The following is a 22,240-nucleotide window of genomic DNA, read 5'->3' on the forward strand; positions in this document are numbered from 1 at the left end:
CCCCTGATAGATTATGGACATGGATCCTTGAAGTCTCAGCTTAAGAGCTAGGAAATGACACTCTGGTATTTAGCCATTATTCTGCAAAATGTAACCTATACTTGGAACCAAGAGACATCATATAATGCTGTGTTCCTGGTTGCTGGAATTCCAAGAAATTGCCCTTCTCAGAAAGATTTCCATTGACATATGTGGCTAATATGTGCTTCTTGTCTCCACAACTTAATGCCCTTCTGGCTTTGAGTTTCTGGCTCCTGGTAGGAGATAATACCACGAGATGACATAATGTTTCACTAAACATAAAGCTGCAGTTGCTATATCTGGGTCTTCCCATGTTAATAGGCTGGTAGGAAAATAAATGAGTTATTTTACTGGAATAAATAATTTACTCAGTATGAGGGCATAAGTTTACAGTTCGATAATGGGACAAGGCTGAGTATTCTGGAATGCGAAGTATTCATTGGGGTGAGTCTTGCTTCTTACATGACCACTGAAAAGTATAAATAGAAAATTGAGAAATTTTACCCCCAAAAATCATGGTAACCAGGGATGTGGATCATCCAGGGAAGAAAATCTGAATTGTTAATTCACAAGTCAGACCTTTCAGATAAACTAAAATTCTGGCTACTGTTGAGTAGAGAATGGGTGACATAAAACGGGCATAAAGATTATCAGTTCTATTAAGGTTGCTATATTTGCTGCCCATAATATATTAATAATTATTAGTGGAAACAAATGCTTTTAAATTCAGAGGAAAAAAAGGATACATAAGAACTGCAGAATGAGTATTATAATCACTTAATGAACTACAACATGCAAGACAGATGAAATGATTAACTCGGATGTGATTTAAATCTCTATTAATGCTGCCACCTAGTAAACATGATTTAAAATATCCAATAGCAGACACTTATTAAGAATCAAAGTTTCTGCTGGACACTTTGCTGGTTTTTGTGGACATAAAGGTAACTTACACATCATTTCTTCTGTCACGTCGGAAACTGTGGCTAAATTTTTTTATGAATTTTATCCTTGCTGTCACATTTATTGACAGGAATTCAAATGGCAAGGAAGTACAGAAAAGACTGTCACTACAGTATTTACCTGGAACTCATGTTCTTTATGCTTTAGCAAAATGCACGATGATATTCAAGATATTTGACCATATAATTATTTCTTGTACAAACTGTTACAGCTACTACACCTGAAGCTGTCCTAGTATGAATGACTTTATCACTGAAGATAAACAGAAATATTTTGGTTTACAAATACTTCATATGTGAAATGAAATATATGAATAAGATGATTGTATCTAAACATTTTGGTTTCTCAAAACAAAGTCTGAGACAAAGATTTGACTACAGGTGGTTTATTTGTGATGCAATTTTAAGAAGTAACATTAAGTGAGCAGAGAGCGGAAGAAAGGGAAAAAGCAAAAGCACTTAAAGCATTTAAAGAATATGCTATCGGCCAGGCATGGTGGCTCATGCCTGTAATCCCAGCACTGGGATTCATGAAGAATGAGAAATGGTGAATGAATGAAACATCCATAAACTTTTCAAAGGTACAACTCTAGGGTGCATATTCACTGTTCTGGAGGGTCCCCAGTGGATGAGTTTTCATAGAAATGGTCAAGTTGATAACATCCTTCCTTTCCTTCTTTTTTTTTTTTTTTTTTTTCAGAGTTTTGCTCTTGTTGCCCAGGCTGGAGTGCAATGGCGCGAACTCAGCTCACTGCAATCTCCACCTCCTGGGTTCAAGCGATTCCCCTGCCTCATCCTCCTGAGTAGCTGGGACTACAGGCACGAGCCACCACGCCTGGCTAATTTTGTATTTTTAATAGAGACGGGGTTTCTCCATGTTGGCCAGGCTGCTCTCAAACTCCCGACCTCGGGTGATCCACCTGCCTCGGCCTCCCCTTTGATCATATACAAAACCAACATAAGAAGGCTCCTGCAGGTAAGCAGAAGAAGGTAGACTGGCTATGGACCTCAAGGCCCAAGACACTATACCGTGGTGAATTCTCTAGGATTTATTTTTGATTCATATATACCAAACTTGGAGTCAAAAAAACTGGCAGCCCAGAAACACCAACAGGCAAAGACAAGAAGACAAAAATCCCTGCTTTCTCTAGAGAAATGGCAGGTTATTAAAGCCACAGACTTTTAGTCAATAACCTCGCTACTACAGCCTGATGCCACAGAAAGAAAAACATGAGCCTACCCCATCCCTACCTACACTGCTAAAGGTTGCATGGGGAGGTTACACAGCTACAGTTTAGAGGCTGTGACAAGGTGCTCTAACCCCAACAGAAGATTCTCAGAGAAAGCCAAGTAGAAAGCCAGGACGTACATTGCTACTGGCCAATAGTGAGCCAGCAACCCCATTCCCCGTATTAGTTGACACAACTGACATGAGCTTCTACCTTCACCCAGCAGCAATGAGAATCTCTCACCTCTTTCTGAAAGGGTGCTGACAGCACAGGCCGGGTGGAGAGTTAATATTTTCACCACTAACAGTAAAGAGGTCACCCCAACCACACTGTTAGTGGAGGCTTTATGGTGAGTAGGAACTCCTACCCCCACCCACTCCCCTTCATGTGATTGCAGCAGCCAGTGGGGAAGATGGATTTCTACCTCTAGCTGGTGGTAACAAGGTGGCATCCCCAGCTTTATATGCAAGAATGGTGTCATAGAAAGTTATATCACAAGAAGAGCCACTGAAGAGATAGAGAAAACAGTCCTGAATCTCTGATACCACCCCTCTCCCACCCCCAGTAGCAGCAGCATGGTGCAAAGAATGGCTTTGGACACTGAGGAGGGAGGGAGAACACACCAGTTGTGAGGCATTGAACTCAGTGCTGTCCTGTTAGAAAGAAAGGAAAATCAGACCAGTCTCAGCTGATGCCCACCCATGGTGCGAGTATTTAAACCAGCCCTAGCCAGGGGAAATCACTTATCCCAGCAGTCTGAACTTGAGTTCCCACAAACCTCATCACAGAGGGCTGTGTTACTCTACTCCCAGCATTAGGTAGCTCAGAACAGAGAGAGAGAGACTCTATTTGTTTGTGAGAAAGTAAAGGAAGAGAATAAGAGTCTCTGCCTGGTAATCCAGAGAATTCTCCCAGATCTTGTCCAACACTATCAACGCAGTACCTCTATGAGTCTGAAGAAGCCACAGCATGACTGGGCTTTGGTGCCCCCTGAAGCAAATACAGCTTGGATTACAACACCCAAGTGCTTTCAAATATCTGGAAAGCCTTCCTATGAAGGATGGCTACAAATAAGTGCAGACAGTGATGACTACAATAAATACCTAACTCTTCAATGCCCAGACATCAAAGAACATGTACTAGCATCAACACCATCCAGAAAAACCTAACTTCACCAAATGAACTTAAGGAGGCACCAGAGACCAATCCTGGAGAAACAGAGATATGTCACCTTTCTGAAAGAGAATTAAAAATAGCTGTATTGAGGAAACTCAAAGAAATTCAATATAACAAAAAGAAGGAATTCAGAATTCTATCAGATAAATTTAATATAAGAATCAAAATAATTAAAAAGAATCAATCAGAAATTCTGGAGCTGAAAAATGTAATTGGTATACTGAAGAATGCTCCAGAGTCTTTTAATAGTAGAATTGATTGAGCAGAAGAAAGGATTAGTGAACTTCAAGAAAGATTATTTGAATATGAACAGTAATAGGAGACAAAAGAAAAAAATAAAAAACAATGAAGCACACCTAATGGATCTAGAAAATAGCCTCAAAAGGGCAAATCTAAGAGTTATCGGCATCAGAGAGGAGGTGGAGAAAGAGAGATGGATGGAAAGTTTATTCAAAGGGATAATAACAAAGGATGCACCAAACCTAAAGAAAGATGCCAATATGCAAGTACAAGAAGGTTATAGAACACCAGCATATTTAACCCAATGAAGACCACCTCAAGGCATTTAATAATAAAACACCCAAAGTCAAGGATAAAGAATGGGTTCTAAAAGCAGCAGGAGGAAAGTAACAAATATCATACAATGGAACTCCCATGCATCTGGCACCAGACTTTTCAGTGGAAACCTTACAGGCCAAGAGACAGTGGCATGACATACTTGAAGCGCTGAAGGAAAAAACTATTATCCTAGAAGAGTATATCTGGCAAAAATATCCCCCAAACATGAAGGAGAAATAAAGACTTTTCCACACAAACAAAAGCTGAGAGTTTTCATCAACACCACACCTTTTCAACAAGAAATAGTAAAGGGAGTACTTCCATCAGAAAGAAAAGGACATTAATGAGCAGTAAGTAATCACCTGAAGGTACAAAACTTACTGTTAATAGCAAGTATGCAGGAAAACACAGAATATTATAACATTGGAACCGTAGTTTTATCCTTATCCTAAGTAGACAGACTAAATGATGAACCAATTGAAAATAATAATTGTAACAAATTTGCAAGACATGGTCAGTACAGTAAAATATAAATAGAAACAACAAACAGTTAAAAAGCAAAGGGATGAAATTAAGATGCAGAATTCTTATTAGGGATTTTTTTGGCTTGTTTCTTTGTTTCTTTATGCAAACAGTGCTAAGTTGTTATCAGGTTAACAAAATTGATTATAACGTAGTATTTGCAAGCCTCACAGTACCGTCAAACCAAAAAACATACAATAGAGACACAAAAAATAAAAAGCAAGAAACTAAAATTATATTCCCAGAGAAAAATTATGTTCACTAGAGGAAAGAAAGAAAAAAGTAAAAAACTTATAAAACAACCAGAATACAAGTAACAAAAAGGCAGAAGTAAGTCTCTACTTATCAATAATAATATTGAATGTAAATGGACTGAACTCTCCAATCAAAGGCATAGACTGGCTGAATAAATGAAAAGCAAGACCTATTGATCTGTTGCCTACAAGAAACACACTTCACCTATAATGACACACTAAACTGAAAATAGAGAAATAAAAAAAAAGATTTCATGACAATGGAAACTGAACAAGAACAGAAGTCACTATACTTATAGCAGACAAAATAATTTTCAAGATAAAAACTGTAAGAGACAAAAAAGGTCACAATATAATAATAAAGGGGATAACTTAGTAAGAAGATATAACAATTTTAAATATATATGCACCCAACACTGGAGCACCTACATATATAAAGAAAATAGTATTAGAGCTAAACAGAGAGATAGGACCGAAAACAATAGTAGCTGGAGACTTCAACACCCCACTTTCAGCATTGGACAGATCTTCCAGATAGAAAATCAACAAAGAAACATCAGACTTAATCTGCACTGTAGACCAAATGGATCTAATAAATATTTACAGAACATTTCATTTGACATGCTTTTCCTCAGCACATGGATCATTCTAACAGACAGACTACCTGTTAGGTCACAAAACAAGTCTTAAAACATATAAAAATTGAAATAATATCAAACATCTTCTCTGACCACAATGGAATAAAACTAGAAATTAATAACAAGAAGGATTTTGGAAACTATACAAACACATAGAAATTAAGTAACATGCTCCTGAGTGACCAGTGGGTCAATAAAGAAATTAAAAATAAAATTTAAAAACATTATGAAGAAAATGATAATAGAAACACAATCTAACAACCTATGGAATACAACAAAAGCAGCACTAACAGGGAAGTTTGTAACTATTAGTGTCTACATTAAAAATAAGGAAAAATTTCAAATGAACAATCCAATGATTCATATTAAAGAATTAGAAAAGCAAGAGCAAACTAAACCCCAAATTAGTAAAAGAAATAATAAAGATCACAGCAGAAATAAATCAAATTAAAATTTAAAAAATACTTTTTTGAAAAGTTGAGCAAAATTGACAAACCCTTAGCCAGACTAAGAAAAAGAGAGATGATCCAAATAAATTGAAAATGATAAAGGAGACATTACAACTGATACTACAAAATTTCAAAAGATCATTAGTGGTTAGTATGAGCAACTACATGCCAATACATTGGAAAATCTAGAAGAAATTCAAAAATTCCTGGACACATACAACCTACTAAGATTGAACCATGAAGAAATTCAAAACCTAAATAGACAAATAGCAAGTAATGGGATCGCTGCTGTAGTAAAAAAGTCTCCCAGTAAAGGAAAGCCTGGGACCCGATGGCTTCACCACTGATTTGTACCAAACGTTTGAAGAAGAACTAATACCAGTGCTACTCAAAGTATTCCAGAAAATAGAGGAGGAGAGAATACTTCCAAACTCATTATGAGGCCTGTGTTACCCTGATACCAAAACAAGGCAAAGACACATCAGAAAAAGGAAAACTTCAGCAAACTGACACAAGAATAGAAAACCAAACACAGCATGTTCTCACTTATAAGTGGGAGCTGAACAATGGGAACACAGCGAGGGGAAAAACACACACTGGGGCCTGTTGGGGGATGGGATGAGAGGAGGGATTGCATTAGGAAAAATAGACAATGAATGGTGGGCTTAATATCTAGGTGATGGGTTGATAGGTGCAGCAAACTAGTAATGTCACACGTTTACCTATGTAACAAACCTGTACATCTTGCGCATATACCCCAGAATTTAAAATCAAAATCAAAATAAAGAAAAAAATGAAACTACAGGCCAATAGTTTTGATAAATCTTAATGCAAAAATCCCCAACCAAATAGTAGCAAACTGAATTCAACAATACATTAAAAAGGTCATTCATTATGACCAAGTAAGATTTACTCCCTGTGATATAAGGATGGTTCAACAAATAGAAATCAATCAATGTGATACACCATATCAACAGAATGAAGAATAAAAACCATATGATTATTTCATTGATGCTAAAAAAGCAATGAATAAAATCCAACACCCCTTCATGATAAAATCCCTTAAAAAATGAGGATAGAGGCCGGGCGCGGTGGCTCACGCCTGTAATCCCAGCACTTTGGGAGGCCGAGGCGGGCGGATCACGAGGTCAGGAGATCGAGACCATCCTGGCTAACACGGTGAAACCCCGTCTCTACTAAAAATACAAAAAATTAGCCGGGCGTGGTAGCGGGCGCCTGTAGTCCCAGCTACTTGGGAGGCTGAGGCAGGAGAATGGCGTGAACCCGGGAGGCGGAGCTTGCAGTGAGCCGAGATCGCGCCACTGCACTCCAGCCTGGGCGACAGAGCGAGACTCCGTCTCAAAAAAAAAAAAAAAAAAAAAAAAAAAATGAGGATAGAAAAACATACTTCAACATAATAAAAACCACATAATATCATACTGAATGGGAAAAATTCAAAAGCCTTTCTTCTAAGATCTGCAATTGTCACCACTGTTATTCAGCATAGCACTGGAAGCCCTAGTATGAGCAATCAGACAAGAGAAAGATATAAACATCATCCAAATTTGAAAGAAAAATGTCCAATTATTCTTGTTTGCAGATGATATAATCATGTAATTGGAAAAACCTAATGATCCAATAAAAAACTATTAGAACTGATTAAAAAATTAGTAAAGTTGCAGGGCACAAAATCAACACACAAAAATTAGTAGCATTTCTATATGGCAACAGTTAACAATATAAAAAATAAAAAAAGCAATTATATTTACATTAGCCACACAAATCCAGAATACCCAAGGCTATCTCAAACAAAAAGAATAAAACTGAAGGAGTCACATTCCCTGACTTCACATTATACTACAGAGCTTTTGTAACCAAAACAGCATGGTACTGGTATAAAAGCAGACTAATGGAACAGAATATAGAACACAGAAACAAATCCACACACCTATAGTGAACTCATTTGTGACAAAGGTGCCATGAACATATGCCCAAGAAAAGACTCTCTTAAATCTCTTAAATAAATGGTGCTGGAAGAGCTGGACATCCATATGAAGAATAAAACTAGACATATACAAAAATCAAACCCAAAGATATACAAAAATCAAACCAAAATTGAATAAAAACTTAAATCTAAGACCTCAAACTATGAAACTACTACAAGAAAACATTGGGGGAAAATATCCAGGACATTGACCTGGATGCTTTTTGGATGTTCTTCAAAAACATTTCTTCGGGAATACCCTACAAACACAGGCAGCCAAAGCAAAAATGAACAAATGGGATCACATCAAGTTAAAAAGCCCCTGAACAGCAAGGATACAGTCAACAAAGTGGAGAGACAACCCACAGGATGGAGGAAAATATGTGCAAACTACCCATCTGACAAAGGATAAGTAACCAGCATATATAAGAGGCTCAAACAATTATATGGGAAAAAATCTAATAATCTGATTTAAAAAATTGGGGAAAAGGTTTGAATAGACATTTCTGAGAAAAAGATCTACAAATGGCAAACAGGCATATGAAAAGGTGCTCAACATCATTGATCATCAGAGAAATGCAAATCAAAACTACAATGAAATATCATCTGACCCCAGTTAAAATGGTTTATGTCCAAAAGATGGGCAATAATAAATGCTGACAAGGATGTGGAAAAAAGGGAACCCCCATATATTGTTGGAATGTAAATTGGTACAACCACTATGGGAAACAGTTTGGAGGTTTTTCAAAAAACTAAAAATTGAGCTACTATACAATCTAGCAATCATTCTGCTGGGAATATATGCAAAAGAAAGGAAATCAGTATATTAAAGAGATATCTGCTTTCCAGTTTGTTGCAGCATGGTTTACAATAGTTAATATTTGGTAGCAACCTAAGCTTTCATTATCAGATGAAGGGATAAAAAATATGGTACATATACACAATGGAGTATTATATAGCCATAAAAAAGAATAAGATCCAATAATTTGCAGCAACATTGATGGAACTGGAGATTATTATATTAAGGAAAATAAGCCAGACACAGAAAGAATATTATCACGTGTTCTCACTTATTGGTAGGATCTAAAAATCAAAACAGCTAAACTCATGAACATAGAGAGTTGAAGGATGGTTATCAGAGGCTGGGAAAGATAGTAGGGGCCTAGTGGGAAGGTGGGGATGGTTAATGGGTACAAAACAAAATAGTTAAAAAGAATGAATAAGACCCACTGATTGACAGTACAACACGGAGACCACAGTCAATAATGACTTTATTCTACATTTTAAAATAACTTTAAGAGTATAATTGGATTATTTGTAATTGAAAGAATAAATGCTTAAGGGAATGGATACATCCCCCCAAAAAGGAACAGAAAAATCTCAAACTGAATGAAAGTCAATAGATATCAACACTGAGATAACAGAAATATCAAAATTTTACAGCAGTGATTATATAAATGCTTCAATTAGCAATTATAAACACACTTACAACAAAGATACTCAGCAAAGAAATGAAAACACTAAAGAAAAAAATGAAAGTTATAAAGGAGGACCAAATGAATATATTAGATCTGAAAAATATAATAATTGAAATAAAAACTCAGTAGATGAACCCAAAAGCAGAATGGAGGCTACACACACAAAAAAAGAATCAGTGACCTAGATGATTAAACAATAAAAATTACATAGTCTGGATATCACAACAAAAACAGACTAAAATTTAAAAATTAACAGAGCCTCAGTAATCTGTGGGACTATAATAAAATACATAACACTCATGTTATCAGAGTCACAGACGGAGACAAAACAGAAGATGGGACTGAAAAAGTACTTTAAAAAATGAAGAGAAATTTTTCAATTGTTAAGATAAATAAATTTATAATTTCAAGAAACTGAACAAACTCCCAATAGGATAAACCTCCCAAATTCATACTAAGACACAAAATAATTAAACTTCTGAAAATAAAACCAATAGAAAAACTTGAAAGTAGCCAAAAAATGACACGTTAGCTATCAGAGAAAAATAAATCAAGTGACAGTGGATTTTGCCTCAAATTGTTGTAGATAGAAGTGGAATTGTATTTTCAAGTACTGAAATAAAAGACCTGCCAATTCAAAATCCTATATGCTGTGAATATGTCCTTTTGGAAAAAAAAGTAAAGGTATTCTTTTATAAAGGATAGCTAGTAATATTTACCTTCAAAAAGTCTATCCTAAAAGAATAGCTAAATGTCTATAATAGAAATAAAATGATAAAATATGAAACCCCAGAATATCTGGAAGAAAGAAAAAACATGGAAAGTAAAAATATGGCAAATACAATAGCTTTTTCTCTCCTCTTGAGTTTTCTCAATTATATTACTGTTGAAGCAAAAATTATAATGTTGTCTTTAAAGGTTCTAAATGTGTGTAAAAGAAATACTTAAGATAACTGTATTTTAAATGGGATATAGTAAAGGAAAAAAGGGAGATAAGTGTTCTATACTTCACTGAAACTGGTAAAATACACACACACACACACACACACACACACACAGAGCGCAACCTGTATACAATAATATATATATAATATATATAGAGAGAGAGACCTATATCCAAGTTATACAAAGAGATGCATTCAAAAACAGTATCAATAAGTAAAACTGGAGTTAAAAAATATGTACAAGTAACCCACAAGGATATGGAAAAAAGAAGACATTGAAAGAAAAACAAATAGAAAAAAAATACTGAAGTGGTAGACTAAAGCTGTAGCATATCAGTAATTAAATTTTAAAAAGAATATCACACCTCATATAAAAATTAACACAAAACGGATCGCCAACTTATATGTAAAATGTAAAACTGTAAAACTCAGAAAATAGGTACAAGAGAATCATTGGGCTCTAGGGCTAGGCAAATAATTCTTAGCTGTGACTCTGAAAGCATAATCCATGTTTTTTTTAAATAGACTCAATTCAAATTAAAAACCTTTGCTCTGTGAAAGAGTCTGCTAAAGGGATGAAGATATGAGGTATATGGAGTACAAAATATTTGTAAACCATATATCCAATAAAAGATTAGTATCTAGAATATATTTTTAAAATCTTACAACTTGAATAGTCCAACAAGAAAATGAGCAAGAAACATGAAGAGACAATTCACCAAAAAAATGCACATGGCAATAAGTACCTAAAAAGATATTTGAGATAGCTAATGTTATTAGCCACTAGGGAAATGTGAATCAAAATCACAATGAAATATTACTATGCTCCAGTCAAAATGTATAATAAAAATAATGACAACACAAAATTCTGGTTAGGATGCAGAGAAATTAGATCATTCATGCTCTCTAATGAGAATTACAAAACACTGCTCAGGAGAACCAGAGATGACACAAACAAATGGAAAAACATTCCATTGTCATGGATAGGAAGAATCGGGAGGCCGAGGCGGGCAGATGATGAGGTCAGGAGATCAAGACCATCCTGCCTAACACAGTGAAACCCTGTCTCTACTAAAAATACAAAAACATTAGCCGGGTGTGGTGGCAGGTGCCTGTAGTCCCAGCTACTCCGGAGGCTGAGGCAGGAGAATGGCGTGAACCTGGGAGGTGGAGTTTGCAGTGAGCCGAGATAGTGCCACTGCACTCCAGCCTGGGCGACAGAGTGAGACTCCGTCTCAAAAAAAAAAAAAAAACAGACATACTACCCAAAGAAATGTACAGATGCAATGCTATTCACTAATAAACTACCAAAGACATTCTTCACAGAACTAGAAAATTCAATGAAACCAAAATTCATGTGGAACCCCAAAAAAAAAAAAGCCTGTATTAGTTTTCATGTTGCTGATAAAGACATACCTGAGACTGGGCATTTTACAAAAGAAAGAGTTTTAATGAACTTCAAATTTCCACGTGGCTGGGGAGGCCTCACAACCATGGCGGAAGGTAGAAGACATGTCTCACATGGCGCCGGACCAGAGAAGAGAGTTTGTGCAGGCAACTCCCCCTTATAAAACCATCAGATCTCGTGAGACTTATTCACTATCACGAGTATAGCATGTGAAAGACCTGCCCCCATTATTCAATTACCTCCCACAGATCCCTCCCACAACATGTGAGAATTCAAGATAAGATTTGGGTGAGGACACAGCCAAACCATATCAGAGCCCAAACGGCCATGGCAATCCTAAGCAAAAAGAACAAAGCTGGAGGCTTCACATTACCTGACTTCAAACTGATGGTGGCAGCGGCCCAACTTGAGTGGCCACTGTGAAGACACCAGCTGCAGCATGGAAGGCACAGTTGGGGCTGTGTGCTCCACAGAACCAGTGAGGGCCAGGAACAGATGATCTTAGCAGGATCCCTGTGCCCTACCAAGTTGGCAGGTGGGAGCCCCATGCTCCTGGGTGCAACTGCAGCTACCCAGCCAAGGCTCCAGACCCAGGCATTCCTGTGCTCTCGTGGGCCCAGAAAGCCCCCTCCCCCTGAAGGCTCCGAAGTGCCTACTCTTGTTTCCTGGCCTCTCCCCACTCCCAGAGCCCACTCCGGTGTGGAGGAAAGTTGTGGCCAAGCCTGGGAACTGTCACGATCTGGCTGTGTGTGTGTGTACCTGGGGAGGTGCTGACACATTTGACCCCTGCTACCTCAGCCCCTCTGGACTTTGGGTGCTAATGAGCCTGAGAAGGAGGCCAGGGGGCTGAGGGTGGCTCAATGAGGGCCTGCAGGCACCCCTTAATGGCAGACAGTCTGGGTGCCATGGACAGCATGTTGATGGCAGCAGGAGACTCCTGGGTGCGAAGGGGGTGGGTCGCAGGTGAAACCCCACTTTCAACCCAAGAATGGCCTGAAGCCTGGGGGCTGGCTGCCATTTCTAGGTGGAGTCTGCAACATGGACTGAGAACTTCCTTGATGCCTTTTATCCAACTGGATGGTGCTTTTTCCAGGCCTGCCCATGGCCACCCATGGACCAATCAGCATGCACTTTCTCCATTCTGAGCCCATAAAAACCCCAAACTCAGCCAGAGTCCGACACTTGTCAGAACTGCCTGCCTGCAGATGCGAGCTACCCATTTTGGGTATTCTCTACACTCATCAGAACGATCTGCCTGTGGATAGGAGTTACCCACTTTGGGTCTCCTCTCTGCTGTGAGCTGGTCTGTCACTGAATGAAGCTCCTCTCCACCTTGCTCACCCTCCAGTAGTCTGTGTAACCTCATTCTTCCTGGACACAGGACAAGAACTCTGGACCCACTGAACAGCAGGAGAAAAAGGAGATGTAAAATGTTTCTGGCCAGCTCACTGAGGCACGGGCAGTGACACACTCCTGGACTGTGGGAGTGAAGAGTGGCGACCCTTCTGGGGGCCCAGACCTCAGGATTCCCTGAGCCAGAGCTGCTGTAACAGTACAGCCCTCCTGCCTTCTGCTGGTACTTGGTGACCGCCCCATGTCATGGGAAGCAGTGGTGGGGCCACGCCAACCCAGAAACTGCAGGCTAGAGTAGGGCAGTGGGACTAGAAGAGGTGTAACACAAATGGGCTGAAACATACCCCCCTGAAACTCGCTCCCTTGCTCGCCACATTGCTGGCAACAAGAAGGAGCAAAGAGCTGCGGCCCTTCTGGGAGCCCAGACCTCAGGGCTCCCTGAGCCAAGACTGGGACATGCTGCAACAACCTCTCTGGGGCTCTGTGGTTCCTGGTGTCTTCAAGCTTTTGGGTGCCACTGCAGTCTTCCTGTGCAGACACTGGTGCCTGCAGTGGAAGCCACTTGTGTCATGTCTGGTCCAGCCACAGCCTCATACGAAGCCTTGCATGAAGCCACAGCCTCTCACAGTATCTGTGCCAGCACCTGGAGCTGCCCACCCCACCACAGCAGCCAGCATGCTTTGCTGTGCACAGCAACTGGCCCCCGTACTCACTTGTTCATACACCCCTTGCCACTCCATGCCTGTCTTGCCCTTAGCATGTGTGGAATCCAGGCCAGTAGGTAGTGCAAACCAACCACAGCCTGCCAGGCTGAGTGGGTGGAATGAGCAGGTACAAGCAAAACTCAAGCAGAGGGGCCAGCAGCCACCAGACACAGAGGTTCCCAGCTAGTGAAGAGAAACCTGAAGAATCCTGTGACAAAACTATATTATAAGGCTACATTAACCAAAACAGCATGGTACTAATACAAAAACAGACACATAGACCAGTGGAACAGAGTAGAGAGCCCAGAAATAAGTATTTTTTTGTTTTTGTTTTTTCTCAAAAGCATTGTATAGTCTGGTAAAGAGTTAAAAAACCGAAAAAGGGGGAATAGAGAATATAGAGGTGACCTAAAGATGTCAACCATGTTCCATGGTGGAAAAATATCAGGAAAAAAGTATTAATTCTAGCAGAGTAGAATAGCAATTATTCATGGGGGAGGCATTCAAACTGAATCCGTTTAAAGCATATTAAATGCAGAAGAAATTTTGCAGAGACAGAGTGGGAAACATAATTATTTTCCAGAGTAAATTTGGCTCATATTAATTTTGTCATACATTTTTGTCAGTTTTGACATTTTAACTATAAAATTAGTGTGTGGATAAGATAAATTAGGTAGAAATAATGACAATCACAAAAAATATTTCTTTGATGAGTTGCTGGGTTTGAGAAGAAGAAATTTTAAAATCTTCAGTGAAAAATAACTATTTTATTATATATATATATTTTTCTTCAATCTTACTTTCTAAAATGTTTACCTTGGATAACAAAATTATAATTCATAGATATTTTTATGTGTTCAGGAAATTTATAAAATATACGTTGTTGAGAACACTCAAAAAAGAAATTGTGGAAAAAAGGACCTAACAAATGTGACCCTTCTAAAAGAGTGGAGGCCTCCTGGCAATGTTCTCTGTAACCTATGATGTAGGTTAAGAGGAGTGGACCAATGTTCTGTTTCTGACTGATTATGAGGCAACATATGTACCAGTAAAATTTCTAACTTACATTGGGTCTTCATCTTCCATCTATCAAGGCATAAGCTTATCCATGTATAAGGCTGGCTGCAAAATTTTTCACAAAGTATATTCCATGAGTCCACACAACAGACCCCCTTTTTACTTCTATTATTCAAAGAGGCATAAGCAAAGAAAAAAATTGAAAGATAAGAGTCTCATGATAGTAGAAAAGTCTCGATCCGTGATCTTGGGATAAAGCTGTCCACATCAAGGATGCCATCTTCTTCTGGGGAGAAACTTCTCTGCCTAGTTTTATTTTAAGGGTTTCAAAGGGTGTACAGTTCCAAGAGTATAGAGGGATGCTTCTGAGTTGTGAGATTATGAACCTTAGGTTCAAGGTCCCAAAGTTATGCTACAATGTGGATGGCAAGGGCAGTTTTTCTCTGATGCTCTTGGATCACAATCTAGAATCTTTGGGTTCTAGATTGTGAGAGGTTGATTGTCCCCAGTCAGTGAACCACGAAGAATTTTCTTTACCTTGTGAAAATATACTGTGGCATAATGAGCTACTGTTATAACATCAGCCTTCTTACATGAGAAACTTTTGTATAACTAGAAAACATGCATTGAGATGACAAGTGATTAAATCCTTCTATAAATGTTTAAATGGCCCATCAGGTAGTGAAATGTACCTGAAGTTTTGAATGTCTTCCCAGGAATGTGAGTTTAACAAACCAAACATTTTGGTCATAAACTATTTTAGCAATTTAGAAGTCCATATATATATATATATATATACACACACACACACGCACACACACACACACACACATATACATTTATCGGGATCATTTTATCTTTTCCATGATGAGTCATGGAATGTAGACCATTTAATAACAAAAGCTTTAAGGACTCAAGAGGACAAGCCTGCTGCCCTAGTTCTCTAAGAGTTCATGCTTATTCGAATTATGTCCTCTTGAATACCAGTTGTTTCTCCAATTTAAGTGCACAGCACTGATAAATGATGGGTTATCATGGGTAATTTTACCTAGACAATGAAGTTTATTCAAATTGTATATCTGAGCAACTTCAGTACTGGCTGATTTAGATAAACCAGTCAGTCTTTTTATTAAAGTTTCAGAGATTTCTTACCCAGTCCAAATGATATGATTCGAAAGTTATTCAGAAACCTCTGTTCAAGAGTGCTTCTCAGGTTTCTTTTCATCCTGTCATGAACCTCCTGAAAAACAACATATTCTAGGATTTTATATACTTGTGAAGTTTTCAGAATCTGCTTCAGAAGCAATTAACTGTGAAAATGGCTTTGAATAGTCATAGTTAATGACACAATTGACTAGGAAATTTGGTTATTTCTGTGGTCTAAAATAACAAAATATTATACACTTTAGAATTTTAGAAATCCCATACAATTTTGGAACACATATGAATAACATTCATTAAAATGTAACCTGAAGAAGGTTAAATATTATTTCTCATTTGACAATCCTTCCCTTGTAACATAACATGTAAAATAATCCCATTTACTTCTCCTTTGGATGCTTCAGGTGGCCTCTGGAGCACCCCAAAGTGAGAGGTAAAAAAAGACGTAATTTTGAAGTTGAAATTTGATTTTGCGAAGCCTGTCAAATATGTCAAAGGTTTAGAGCACTTGACCAAAATAGGATCAGAGGTCACCATAAGACCACAGTGACTCATTTACCAAAGTAATAATTAAAAGATTTTTAAAAACAAAACCTGTTTGTCTTTGATCAAGGGGACTCAGTTTTCTAAACAATCAAAAGACAAGACAGCATGAGACAGAATCTCTCTGTTCTTATTTACTCTTTCTTTTCCTCAGTTTACTGAAAAGGTGAATGAAAATATTATACTGGCATGTTAATACTACACAAAATTCTTGTTAAAAAGGGAAAACCTATTAGTGTATTATCAATATGAAAACTGATTTTAACAAAACCTCATAAATACAATTATCAAATCTATCATTTTTTAAGCACACATTTCTGTAAATCTTTTATGTTACATTTTCCCCAACTTTCTACATTCATCTTATCTGCTTTTTATTCCTTCAATTTGAAATCTTTAAGTAACTTCAAACCAAACATAATTTTTAACACACATTTTTATGCCTTTATAACTTTCCTCATCAAACACATATTTTGCTTTGCTTATACACTCTGAAAAAAGAATTATCTCATATCTAGTAGTTTTTAACTCTTAGTAACCCTAATTTCCAGTGATAACCCTGGAAAGTAATTTTGAACTGTTTTATATCAGTATTTGTAGATAAAAAAATATTTTACACGTTTTTAGAAAGATGGTTATCCAAATTATTGTTTATTAACAGTCTAAACATACTTAGCTTTTCTATACTGAAGCAGCTACGGTTGTCTGGGGTATATATCCTGAGGTTCATTGCCATGTGCTGAGAAAGAGTTCAGGACATGGACACATGTGGGTGGGTTAAGGAGTAGAAAGTTCAATAGACAGCAGAAAGGAGAGAGGAGAGCAGCTCCTAGTGAGAGAGAGGAGAGAGGACAGAGGAGAGAGAGAGGAAGAGAGGAAGAGAGAAAGAGAGAGAGAGAGAGAGAGAGAGAGAGAGACATCTGAAAAGAGGAGGGGCAGCAGACTGCAGCAGACATTATAGGCAGGCTGGAGAATTCAGTGTCTGATTTACATAGGGCTCACAGATTGGTTCAATCAGGTATGACATCTACATAGTGGGTGGAGGAGAGGGTGGAGGAGGGGAAACTGGTGGCCCAACCATAATCTAATTATGCAAATGGTGCAAATGGGCTTTCCAGTTGATCGGAGCCATCTTGTCTGCTTCTCACTGTACACATGGCTGACAAAGAGAAGGGAAGATGGAGCCACCATCTTTACCATGATTGGCACAACTGCTGGCATCTATGTCTGCAGCGCGATTTTACAGGCTGCTCTTCATTAGAAAGGAAAATAATTTGAAGCTGCTTTTCATTAAAAAGAAAAGCCCTAGTGAGAACTCCCGTGGCCTTGCTGTCTGCCTAAGTAATTCCTTCTTAACTCTTATATCAATACCACATAAAAATAACATGTCAAGGTATAGAGACTTAAATGTATATTTATTAATTAATATCTCAGTATATTAGCTTACAAATGACTCAGACATTTTATGATTATCTGTTACTGAATTTAAAAAAATATGATTCTAAGATTTTAAATTACTGAAAAGAACTTTGATACTATGACACAGGTAGCCTCCCCAATGACTTCCCCCAGTCATTCTAGGTCCCAAGTAGCCATGTGACATACATGAGGACTAGGAAGGTCAAGGCTTGTCTGAGTCCATCAGGAGAGGAAACAGTTGTTAAGACCATACCTGGAGAAACCAACCCTTCCAAAAATATCCAGGAGGCAAAAAAGGGAAAACAGAGGAAGAAGGGACCACATTGAGCTTGATTCTGGCTTGCAGCCCCTGATATAGGCACTAAAAACATGTCTCCAGACTTTATCATTGCCACCTATCCAGACCCATGGATCCAGAGACTCTAAATCAAAGATATAAGCTCACAGTTAAATCAAGCATATATCTAATTATATTCAACTTGATAATTTTGAAACCACTTACATTTTACCAACAGTTTAAAAGCTAGCTTTATTTACCAAATATCACATACACATATACAGATACAAACACACAGAAACAGATCATATAGCTTTCATAAAGGATTTTCATTTGCTGGCTTTTAAATAGCTTTTCTTTTCCCCATTGAGCCTTCCAATCATCCAATTACCTGTTTCATTACCCTAAGCAATTGTGTACTAGGCAAGAAATTTGAATTTCTAAAGGGACAACTCTTAGATGGAACAGAAAAATTTAAATTTCATAAGCACAGAGCTAAGATTTTAGGCCTAAATATTGTATCATCATTTTCTCAAACTAAGGAAAAAAAACAGCTTAAATAAAAGTTCACTTAAGACAGGATGGCCAGAAAAGCACCTTAAACAAAGGTATGACTTATTATGTAAATTTAAAAGATGGTAAGAGTTTCAACCACACATAGGCAGACATCCTTAAAATTGGAGATTTCCTTCATAGATATAAATTTTATTTATAAAAGAGTTTTAAGATAGCCAATTAAATTTCAGAAAGGTATATTTTAGTTCAATAGGGTGTTCTTTTTAACTTAGCTACTGTTTTTTTTACCTAAAATTACTTTTGTTAAGGTTGGAGTCTATTAAGGAATAAGGCCAGAAAGCATTCTGTATGCCTGGATTCAGCATGGGTAGATCTGAAAAACAAAGCAAGCCTATTTTACCTTAGGGTCTACCTTTTATAAACAACTTATCTAGGATAGCTTTTTTTCCACCCTTGAGATGGGTTGGTAACTAAGACAAAGGGTTAGCAGATTTAATTTTTCTTATCTATCAGTCACGTAAGCTTTTTATTTGCCTTTTACAAATTCTTTAAATAAAAACATTGAAATCTTTTTAGAAGTTTCTGCTGCAGTGTTGTTTATTTGGAAGATTCTACTGTAACTTATTTTTAGTAAGATTCTGCCATGTCTGTAAGACATTGCTGCTTCCAGGATCTAATATTTATGCATGTATAAGCCAGAAGGAACTCAGTTCTTAAGTAATTAAGGATCCTATTTCTACCTGAAATATTGGCTTTGGCTCTCAGTTTCTTTTGATCAACTTAGCTAATGATTTTTTTCTCCACCTAAAATGAAACAAAGGCATAGAACACAAAAATCCCTGTGAGTTTACAAAAGCCAAATTTTACACCCCCTGCAATATTGGCATTTACTACCTATTTCTTTCTGACCCAATCAGATATAAGAGCTCTCTAACTGGATTCAAGCCGGTTAATGATCAGATCTAATTCAATTGTGGACCCAGTCCAATTTCTCTTAAGAGTTCCAAACCCAGTTTGGATCATACTTTCACTCAAGGAAACTCAGAGAGCTCAAAACACAAATCTGTGGAGCTTCAGAATCCAAAAGAAAACTTACCACGATCCCCAGCTGCTCTGCGAGAGCAACAGACAGAACAGGCCTGGCGTGTACCTTGCTTGGTCACTCAGTGCTCATGGGGATTGTTAGAAGCTTTACTTTAGATCCCACTTCTGATGCCATCTGTTAAAATAAAAACATTAGCTGAATTAATAACAGAGTTTAATTCAGCAAAGAACAATTCATGAATTGGGCAGCCTCCCGAGCCAAAGTAGGTTCCGAGACTCCAGCATGGCCATGTGGTAGAAGATTTATGGACAGAAAAAGGATAGAGACATGCAGACAATGGTAGTGAGGTAAGGAAACAGCCAAATTGGTTACAGCCTGGCATTTTCCTTATTTGAACACAGTTTGAACAGTTGGCCACCTTTGGCCAAAACTTGGTAATTGGCACAAGAGTAGACTACAGTTTGTGTACAACTCCATTTCAGTTATAGTTGACGATATACAGAGAAACTTTTAGGCTGAACTTAAAATATGTAAGAAGATAGCTTTAGGCTAAACTTGATTTAATATTTACCAAGGAAAATCTACAGTAGATCAAAGTTAATATATTTAATATATATGTCTTCTTTTATTATTTCATTGGCATATGTATGAATTTTCAGGATATTTTCTGTGTTGGGGCACTAATTATATAGAGAGTGCAGCAGAAGAAGATAACAAAACTTTCTGAGGGAAAGATCATTTTTTAATTATAAACAAGGCCAATAGTATTTAGTGGTAATAATGTAGTTTTTCCAAAAGACATATTACGTATTTGTCAAAAAATGAATTTGGATCATATATTTTATATCTTTTTCTGCTCTAAAAGGCTGTAATATTTTTTCAATTATTATTAAAATTTATTTGAATGTGTATAATCAACTACTGCTACAGATTGATACTGTCACAGTTTGGTAAACATATATAAACTTATTTATTCTGACCTATGTATAAGCATGTAATTATCTAATTAGAAAGTGCTATAGTTCATTAAGCAATGCAAAACCCCATGGCTTTATGCTTTATTAAAAACCTGCTTTGTTTTTTAAAAGGTTGATTCAAATGCCATCAGAGCCTGTTTTAAAATGATTAGAAACGCTAGTGTCATTTTAAATTTAAATCCGAAAGAAAATTGATTTAGCATTGATAATTTAACATGTTCAAATCATGAAATATTTGTAAAAAATATGTTTACTACACAGTTTGTTATCTTGCAGGAGATATCTGATCATAAAAAAAGATGTTCACGTTTATAGTGACAAATGTTTTGGCATAATTGGGGATTTGGGGGGTGGGGAGAAGAAAATATCCAAGTATTAAGTCTTAAGGGGAGAGAAACAAAATTATATTTTATATATTAAGAGTAATTCAAACGACAGAGAACTTGTAATAGTTGCTCCGAAGAAATAATTATTTCCTTATGCCGTTTGCTAAGAAATAGAGGATATGAAAAATTATACTTAACTGATGATGTAAATAGAGAAATAATGAGTGAGTATTGAATGGCTAGGGCCAAGGTAAAGCAGACTGTGTCAATTTGGGTTTGGTCAGGAGAAGGAACTACCTTAGATAATAGAAGCAAGAAAATAGAGGCTTACATTACCACTGAAAGGAATGATACAAAATTCAGGAGAGAAGAAAATGGTAGGAGACAAATGCAGATCATCTCAACTGCAGGCCATTCAGAGAATAATGCCTAGAAACTATTGGCAAATTCTTTCATTGCCAAAGCCCATGTACATGCCTATAGCCTATAACAGGTTCTCTTTGTCTGCCTTTCAAAATTTTCATCACTCACACTGATTGAATTTAAATGGGACCCTGTTTGCAAAGGACAGATAGTAAATATTTAAGATAAAAATATATAACAATAAGTTATGATCTGACACAAAGATAAATGATATCTAGATAAAGATTATTAATCCATTTGTTATCAAATGCTTACAGCAGGAATTGGATGGCATGCATAATAAACTATCATAATTTCTAAATTCAAGACTTTACTCATATGAAAACTTGAGTGATGTTTTATGCCAGATCATAAAAATTATACTGGGAAATATAAAATATGATTAATTAGAATATATATCCAGAAACCCAGAAATAAGAGTACATTTTTTTTACTTAACTATAGCTACAAATGATTTTAACCAAGACAAAGTTTTATACACAATATACATAATTTTTCTCTAGAACAAACATGACAACAGGATTCTAGTTGATAAATTTACTTATTGTTATATATAGTCAATGTTCTCATACATTCCCTGATTTAATAGGTCAATGAATGACTGAGTGACAGCCATGTAGTACAATGTTTTAAACAGTCTTGTGGAAACTGTGTAATTTTTGTCCTTTAGAAGGTGGATTTTTAGTTCAACTGAATCAGGAACACTATGAACAAAAAACCTAAGAATCTGCTTCACCCCCAAGATAGAGACAGAATGGCACAAACTCCAATTCTACTCCCTGTGGAAGCCCAAAAGCCAGCAAAGGATTCCACGTAATCACATTCTCACAGTCCTTGAGACCCCTGAACTCCAGTT

The 22,240-nt window shown here is 37.1% G+C and overlaps 1 long non-coding RNA gene across 3 annotated transcripts in view; it reads right to left on the reverse strand.

The window, feature by feature from the left end:
• The window catches only part of LOC134728831 (uncharacterized), a 305,274-nt gene that overhangs the window by 19,232 nt on the left and 263,802 nt on the right, over nucleotides 1-22,240 (reverse strand). For 2 of the 3 annotated variants that reach the window (XR_010109666.1, XR_010109667.1), the window contains exons 4-5: nucleotides 19,710-19,832; nucleotides 15,850-15,937 (exon numbers count right to left, since the gene is read on the reverse strand). This is a non-coding gene — a long non-coding RNA (uncharacterized LOC134728831). The remainder of the gene's footprint in view (nucleotides 1-15,849; nucleotides 15,938-19,709; nucleotides 19,833-22,240) is intronic. The other variant, XR_010109668.1, reaches the window with a different exon arrangement.

The sequence above is a fragment of the Pan paniscus genome, chromosome 14, assembly GCF_029289425.2.
Source record: "Pan paniscus chromosome 14, NHGRI_mPanPan1-v2.0_pri, whole genome shotgun sequence".
NCBI lineage: Eukaryota > Metazoa > Chordata > Mammalia > Primates > Hominidae > Pan > Pan paniscus.